The sequence below is a fragment of the Neopelma chrysocephalum genome, unplaced genomic scaffold (genome assembly GCF_003984885.1).
Source record: "Neopelma chrysocephalum unplaced genomic scaffold, ASM398488v2 Primary Assembly neopelma1_257, whole genome shotgun sequence".
NCBI classification, from domain to species: Eukaryota; Metazoa; Chordata; class Aves; order Passeriformes; family Pipridae; genus Neopelma; species Neopelma chrysocephalum.
The window spans coordinates 141,712-150,230 of NW_020897919.1; the positions used below are offsets into that span (position 1 = coordinate 141,712).

At 48.8% G+C, this 8,519-nt stretch overlaps 1 protein-coding gene across 4 annotated transcripts in view; it reads right to left on the bottom strand.

Annotated features, from left to right (window-relative positions):
- Positions 1–8,060, bottom strand: part of SLC24A3 (solute carrier family 24 member 3) — an 80,208-nt gene extending 72,148 nt beyond the window's left edge. For 2 of the 4 annotated variants that reach the window (XM_027704120.1, XM_027704119.1), the window contains exon 1: positions 7,933–8,060. The gene's annotated coding sequence lies outside the window, so the exon portion shown is untranslated. The remainder of the gene's footprint in view (positions 1–7,932) is intronic. The other 2 variants (XM_027704118.1, XM_027704117.1) reach the window with 1 other exon arrangement.
- Between the last annotated feature and the right edge of the window lie 459 nt (positions 8,061–8,519).

Below are 8,519 nucleotides of genomic sequence, written 5' to 3' on the forward strand. Positions count from 1 at the left end.
CCTCCCACCCCCAGCATCCTTCCCAAACCCAAGGGAGTAACTCCCTGAGCTGTGCAGAACCTCACAAAACCCCAGAATCCTTCAAAATACTTTATATTTCCACACACCCCCCTGAAGTTGCCCTTTGAAGTAGCACAAACTCACAGAAAACCACGCGAGCTAGAGAACCTGTGACAGCTGGGACTGAATTTCTGTTTCCATCCCAGGCCACCCTTCTCAGTGCCTTACAATGATCAAACACTCTCCTCCAGAACTGACACTTCCCACAGCCCTACTGCACTGCCCCCTCCATTTCCTTCCTCCTCTGGAGTCAGAGCAGAACACCTCTACCCATCATTTAGGTTGGGAAAGATACTGTCCTTCAGGTGCTCTGGGCAGAAACCTCGCACTCTGTCCCAGCAAAGCCAAGTCACATATTTTACAAGGCCTGAGGATCAACAGGCACCAAGACAAATGACTTCATTCCCACATTTCTTGGTACTGAAAGTCTAAAATTTTTAACAACCAAAAAATTACAGTAGCATAGATTTTCCCCGGGGAGAATTACGACGTTTTACAAAAATGCAGCAATATATTTTTAAATGTTAAGTGGACAACTTGCATTTACCGTGAGAGAAGAATAATTCAGGTGTGTAAAAAAAAAAAATAAACTATTCTGGTATCTGGCCAATCTAGAACATCTGCATCTGGTAGACACTCACTGTTCCTACAGCTGTGAGCCACCATCTGCAGCTCAGCAGTGTCCCGAGGCAGCCAGTGTCACCAAACAAGGGGACCACACTGGCTCTCCCCAGCTGCCAACCCCAAACCCCACAGTGGAGCTGCTTTCCAGGCTCAGCGTGTGAAAACCCAAGTACGTTTTCTTCCAGGAGAAAGGAACAAGCCTGACCCGACAATTTTTTCCACCTCCCCCTTAGAAATTCAGGTCTCAGGCTTCATGGAAGACTTCTCAGATCACCGGAGCGATGCACAGCAGCAGCCTGGCATCCTCAGGTGTCAGAGAAGTAAAACCCAGTTCAGAAAGGTACAATGTGATATTTATTCATACCTGAAGTCATGCTTTGCTTCTTAACACCTTTGAAATGCAAGAGCATTTCAATACTCGGAAGCAACTGTTCCTTTTCAGTATTTTAAACCTCTCTGTGGCCTTTTCCACAACACACAATACCAAAGGAGTAACCCAAACTCACTAAAAGGTCAAGGAAGCAAGTGTCATTCCTCTAGATACAAAGAACAAAAAAAAAAACCACAACCAAAGGAAAAAGCCAAAATAAACCCCCACACTCAGAAAAATTCTGCTCATTTTAAAGTTACTTCAGAGGGGAAAAAAATAATCATAAAAAAGGACACAGGGCTCCCCCACTCCACTACTGTTATCCTAAATGTGGGTTCTTACTACATAACTCTAGTAACTGGTTGGTGAAGTACTTGGGAAAATATTTTCCCCCTCTTTGTGCTGAAGAATGCTGACATTTGCTACCTGCATTTTTTCCCAGAGATAAAGTAGGCAGATCCTTTAGAGGTGATGTAATTAAGAGGTGACTAATAGGCTGCAGGTAGGTCATTTCATTACAGTCCAAATGAGGACTGCAAAGAGAACAGAGAGCAGGAGCTGAAGCACCAGCTGAGCCCACCTTACACATCCACAGCCTGTAGAGAGCATCTCCCTCCCACTCCTTTGCACAGCACTTCAAAAACTAACTAACTGAGCAGCCCATCACGAGCAAAACACTGGGAAACACAAGAGGTTAAGGTTTGGCTGCTGGCAAATCTGCTTGGCTGTGAGGCTTCCGTGCAGGCAGAGGGACAGGGATGAAGAGGGGAACAAGGGGGTGAAGCACCTGCCCCAAAGGTCCTCCCCGAGGTACCCGATGTGGATCTTGTGGGGGTACTGCAGCTGTGTGCTCCCTACCACTGCTAGTGCTGAATTCTCCCAGCCAGCCATCCCATGGCCAGCACTCCCAGCTTCAGGTTTGGCCAGGAAAGCTCACTGGCAGCCCAAAGCAAAGCACTGACTTGATAAATGGGACACCAAGGGAGAGCTCCCGTGCAAACGGGGCCGCACTTCTGACTGGCTCCCAAACAACATCCTCCTGTGCCTCTGACAACAGAAGGTGTACAGGTTAAGATCTGTTCCTTGTTCCCTACAGGATTATTCCTTTTTTCCTCTCCAATTGTCATAATTTCTCAAGATACTAACGTGATTCTTGGGTAGCAACAGTCAATTATCCTTTGGTGTTCTTCACTCGACACACAAACCTTCCCTGCACACTCAGCCAGCCCTCACTGCACAGCCAGCCTGGGACAATACAGCAATTCCCAAACAACAGTTACAGCGGGAACAGGCTAATCACAAGGGTCACCAATTAAGCAAATGAGTCCCAGCAGTCCCACCAGTGCACATCTCAGCCCTGTTGTGACACAGAGGGCTGAGGGCAGGCTGCTCACGAGAGCCAGGGGGTCTAATGAGGTTCTTTTCTATCACAATAAGCAGTGATTTAATTACAACTGCTTGATACACGTGCAGGGATGTATTCTGCAAACACAGGCAGCAGCTTTCCAAGGAGGGCACTCCGAGCAGGAACTCACCACCTCTCCCCTGCCAGCAGACTGTGGGGCCAACGCTGGTCTCGGGCTCTGGGGTTTATTTGCTGTTTTGCCACTTCGCTCCCCTTCCTTTTCTAATTATTTTGTTTCACGGATGCAAGAGAACACACCAAGTATGAACTGGGAAATAGCACTGCCACCTCTTGATTTTAATCACACGAGCTTGTATTATTTTTCTCCCTAAAGCTCCGGCTCCTGGAGCTGCACACATAATCACATGGGAATGCTGGCAAAATTTCAGCAAAAAGAACACAACTGGCCTCCCGTGTGTGCCCAGGGGGCCCTATTTTCCAGGGAACTGCATGGTTTTGGTGAGCAGTTCAGAGTTTTTCAGTCCCCAGCCAAAAGCAGTTGTTCTGAGCTTCCCCTTTGGCACATTGTCCAGGTAAAGCCCTGCTGTCAGAACACAGCAGGCTCTGCCTCACAGGGAGCTGCCCAGGCACCTGCTCACCTGTACTGCAACACAGCTCAGCCACACGTGGGTTGCTGCCCCCTTAGACGGCTGAAAAGTCCTAAAGACAGTACTTGGGACCACCTCTTATTGCCAAGAGATCCTGCAGTGCCACAGATCCTGCTAAACCCAGCCCAGAGAGCACATCCCAAGCCCTGAGCGAGTCCAGAACGCAGCACAGAAAAGGAAAATCATCTGCAGCACTTCCAAGGAACAAAGCCAGCAGGCTCTGCAAGAAGAACCCCAAACCCAGGGGCTGCCTTTCACAGTCCCCTCAGCCAGAGCTGCAGCTGTCGGGGCAGCTGGCCCAGCCAGAACCTATGGTGATGCCACCAACCCCAGCACCTGTTCCCACCCAGAGAACATCCCTCCTTCCAGGCTGCAGGAACAGATCACCCAGCTCCACGCCAGCACACAAACCCAGAAGAAACAAGCATGTTTTCATTTCTGAGGTTCTAACCCCAACATCACAGTTTTGTGACACTTTAGGTCTGGAGTTGACAAACAAACAGAAGCAGAGCGTGGGAGCAGAAGTTCAAACAAATTTCTGTCAAATTCACCCAACTTATGGCTCAGGGAGAGAACAACATCTTTTTTTTCTATTCCTTGAGGACATTTTGTATCTAAACTAACAACAATTTATTTTTCTAACATTCCCATGAGTGAAAGCGAGGTTTGGCAACTTGCAAGGCAGAAACTAATTTTTGCTTTTCATTTCGCTAGGATAAAATTAATTTTGCTTGAGGGAAGGTGACTTTTTTTAATTGGATTTAGGTTCAGAGAAGGAAAATAAAAAAAAGGAAACAAAAGTCACTCTTCACACAGCATACTACATATGCTTCTGAAGAAGGCCTTCTGAAACTCCACAGTGGTGAGCAAGAGAAATCTCACTCACTCTGCCCACTGCTACTTCCAGCACCTTTCCACACGGATTACAGATGAATTTTTTTTGTCTATGTCTTCCCATTTCCCATCCAGAAGCCCATCCTGCTAAAGCAAACCCCAGGCTTGTGATGATACAGCTCCCTGCATCCTACAGAGGCAAAAAGCAGAAGGATGCTCAGACAGGAGAGCCTGGCACTGCACCTCCAGGTACAAAGGCTGAGAAGTCCGTAGTGATGGAGCAGCCACCATTACCCTCCACACCCAGATATCGAGGCTCCACTAAAATCAGGAGCACATCTCACCCACGTTTCATTTCCGTGTCTCCCGCGCTTGAGTTCTCCACTTAACACACCCTGTCTCTGGCTCACAAGCCCACCTCAGACTGTGCTACAGCTCTGGGACCTGCCAGACCCTCCTGCCACTGCCACAACCTCCTGAGCAGCTTTATCTGACAGTCCAAGAGACCACACACAACCCACAGAAACACCAGGAGCTCTCTGGACGTCATTCTGGGCAGGACAACCCAGGAGAGCTCAGACCACCTAAAGCTGAGCACGTGCAAAAGTCATCCTGCAAAGAGAGGAGTGAATGTGTGAGAGGAAAGAGATGAGAAAGCACAGCCTCACCCGAGGGGGTTTGGGGTTCAGCACCAAAGAAAGGGCCACAAGCACCAGCAAGCAGCCTGGAAGGGTGACCTGCTCCACAGCCAAGCACCACAAATTACATTATCATAAGCTATGAGTCACTGGAGAAATATTGATAAAAGAGAAGGCTGCTTTTGAAATCAGATGAGGAAACGTAAAAAAATAATTGCATAAAAACTTCTTTGGCTGCTTAATTTAAACACTTTTGTGCCTGGGGCTCTAAATGAATACACCGAGATCTTTTCGTTCCTGCAGCAATCACGTATTTCCTGCTATTACTGATAATGACTTTAAAACAGCACACTTAAGCAGGGCTGTTGCTGTATTTTCAGCCTTTCCGAGGTGGGAGTGGAAGTGCTAACACCGGGGGAGGATGGTGCTGACAGCTCGTCAGGGGAAGCATATGTCAGTCTGGAGAGGAGCTAATGAGGGCTGGCACCAGCACCTCCCACAGGGATTTCCAGACACACCATGGCCCGTCCTGACAGAGCCCAGGAGCTCCTCACCTTCCTGACAGCAAATAAACCCAGTCTGAATGAACAGCAACCTTCAGAGCTTCTCCAGTGCAACCTTGAATTTGGTAGCACGGGGACCTGACCCAAAGCTCAACGTCAAACCAGCTTAATCCTTTCTGTTGGCTTCCAGCAGGTGAGTCACATTTCTGAACAGGACTGGGTGGGTAAATGATACTTTGCCTGAAACAACACAAATAATTCTCCCTTTTTCCTCATAATCTTTTGCATGAGCTAAAAACCTAGCCCAAAAATCACGAGTGTTTAACAATATCACTGTTTCCGTAAATAAACTCTGTCCAACATCTTGTCCATCTCTAGTTCCACACACCTCCACATGGAGACCGTGAGGACAAGGGGACAGTAGGGAGGCCAGAAGAGCATCAGCTGTGTGACAGCACTGTCAGACACTGCCATGAGGAGCCACCAGGATCCAAGAGGGATAGGACAAGCAGGTATGACGCCAGGGCTGGGCAATCAGGAATCCAGAGACAAGAGACCAGAGGCTCTCCAGAAAAGAAAGCAGGCTGCTCTGCTGTTCTGCTTCCACAGGCACTCAACACAACCAAAGCCAGCCAAAGGACCAGGCCAGAGCCCACGAAGAGCATTTCTCAGCAAAAGGACCAAAAAAAATAAAAATACAAAAAAAGGGCTTCAGGCTGGATTCAGTCCATCCATTTCACCCCCTTAATATTTCTATCATTTTTGTTTCAAACGAAAAATGAGCAAAACCCCCACTTATCTGGGGCAGTTCTGGTGATAAAATGCTACTAGATAGGCCCCAGGATAAACCACTAGAAAATAAAAATAGCAGTTGGCAAATGTGCATGGCAGGCACTCAAATGAGCCTGCAAACACCCGTGCAGCTGAAGAACAGAGATCTTCCCTTCAGCACGTAAAGGTGTGTTTGTTGCCAGCAGAGCACAAGAGCCAAGCACTGCAAAAAAACACAAAACATTTCAACACGAGGCATTTTATTTCCCTCCCCCAGCAAACGAGGTGAAACTGCTTTTTTAAAAACAGCCACTTTTGCCTGGCTGTGGGTGTTTACATGGGTTCATTCGGGAAGAGAGCAGGAAAAACACCCCAAGTCTTTCCAGGCAGCGCTTCCCTCCCAACACCTGCCCAAGGGAAGGAGGAGCACCGAGTGCCAGCACACATCAGCCTGGTCCTGCAGGGATGCTGAGGGGGTTTAAGCTCTGCTGATTCCCCAGTCCCACGAGCCCTGAGGGTCTGGTTACGCACCACTCGTGCGTTGTGCTCTGCAACATCACAATTTCAGCCAAACCGCCCCGTTTCCTCCAGCAGCACTGCATAGGTGAGCCCTCAGAGAAGGCAAAGGCAGACATGCTTGGTGAAACCCCCTGCTTCCCAACTGCTGTGACACTGTTTGGGGTCCCAGCCAGCACCAGCACAGCTGGGGCAAGGACTGTGCTGCCCTGGGGGCTGCGGGATCAAGCCTTCAATCAGCTTCGCCTGACAACAACAGTTATCAGCGTCAGGGCTGCACAAGGATTTGAATCACCCTACCCCTGTCCACACCTTTAAACATGAGAGCTGCTGTTGGGAACTGTGCTGAAGGTCTCCTCATCCTCACCTGCTGGGATGATGGCCAAGCTTGCCTTAGACTGGACTGAGCTCAGCAGCTCCACGGTCAGGAGCCGTGTCATCCCCACGGCTGTGTCACTGAACATTAGGAGGGAGCAGTGGGATGAGGTTGTATGGGCTCATGACTGGTGGCCCATTTTGTGCTGGAAACCTGGCATCGCTCCCAGTTGCAGGGAAAACGGAAAATTCGGAAATTCTTCCCGAAGCACAACTAACACCCCCTTGCTCCCCCACGCTGTATGACCACAGACGGCACAAACAACATTTGGAACAAGCTGCCCTATGGATGCTCTCTACAGAACCCCTTCCTACCAGCTCTGTTGTTCACTTCAGTTTGCATTCTGCAGCTGGCCTACAGCCCACTGGGCACAACAGGTAACTCCCACAGACACTGCAGGAGTGTCCCACTGCCCTTCCACCCAAGCCAGCTCCAACACCTCTGACTGCCCTCCAGCCCAACACGAACTATTGACATTTACACTGTGGTAACAGCCCAAACAAAATCCACAAACCGACACACAGGACCTAAACTCTGGTACTTTCACTTCCTTTCCTACAGCACTGGGAATCAGTTTCTGTTACAGAATGTGCTCTGTTGTCATGCCGTGACAACCCGGAGAAGAAACAGTAACCTCGCCTCGGTATTTCTGCTTTCCCTCTCCTGAGAAAACACGATGTACTCAGTAATTATTGTTCTACCTTCTGGAGGAGGCAGGGAAAAAAACCCCACACCACAAATAAAATCCCACAGGCTTCCTACAGACCTGTGTTTGGCGAAGGCAGGCACCGAGGTACCGAGCACAGCAGGGGACAGATCACTGCAGATGCTGATGGGAGGCTCTAAGCCTGGGTCTGTACCACACCGGAGTTATGCCAACGAGCAAAAATTGAGTAAGAAGAATTTTTGTACCAGTTTTTGCTGTTTAAAAAAGACTATAATCATCCATCTGTCCAGAAACGTTATTAAGGATTACAGTAGAGGAAAAATTATAGCAGAGAAGTGCAGCCAGAACTGTGTTAGAATTTCTCTTGGGGCACATAACCTACATAAGTCCCAAAGAACAGAGAAAAATCCCTCCCTCCTCTCCCCAAAACTTCAAGATATGCAAGCTCTGCTGTGAAAAGCAGCGTTTATGGACTTGAAAAATCAGTGAATGTGGCTGTACAGGTGCTACAAATACAGCTGCCTGGAGGTGAGGGAGCTGGAGGCACCTTTCATTCCTACCTGGCTCAGTGCAGTTCCTGACGTAGGGCTGTCCCCCGCCCCCAGGGATGTCAGTGGTGTTCTGCTCCCGTGCTTGCAGCAGCTGTCTCCCACTCCACTTGTCACTGCCTTCCACAGAATAGCTCAGGGCATCGTAACCTAGAGGAAAAGAGCAGTAGATACATGAGGAAAGGCAACTCCTGACTCTGTTCCTGAACACCTGAGGCAGCCACAACATTTGCATTTCAAAATACCCAGGATCCCTCAGTTTTGAAAGAGTGGAGTTTCCAACACTACTGGAAGGGGGCACTGCCATCAGCTCCCCATCCCATGGGAGCCAGATGCATTCCTCCACAACTTCCACACTTCATACCAGAAGAGCATCTATGGTTTCACCAGAGTTGTAAGCATCAATCAGTTTAAAACTGGAGCACTAGCCACTGTCTGGTTAAAAAGCAAACCTTAAAAATCAGATGACAACAAAAAAAAAACACAAAACACCACACACAGCACCTCAGCTTACTACTTGTGCACACATTCCACTGCTGTCAGGGACCAGCAACACTGAATCAGGGACCAGCTGGATTTTGCAGGTGCTTCCACAGCAC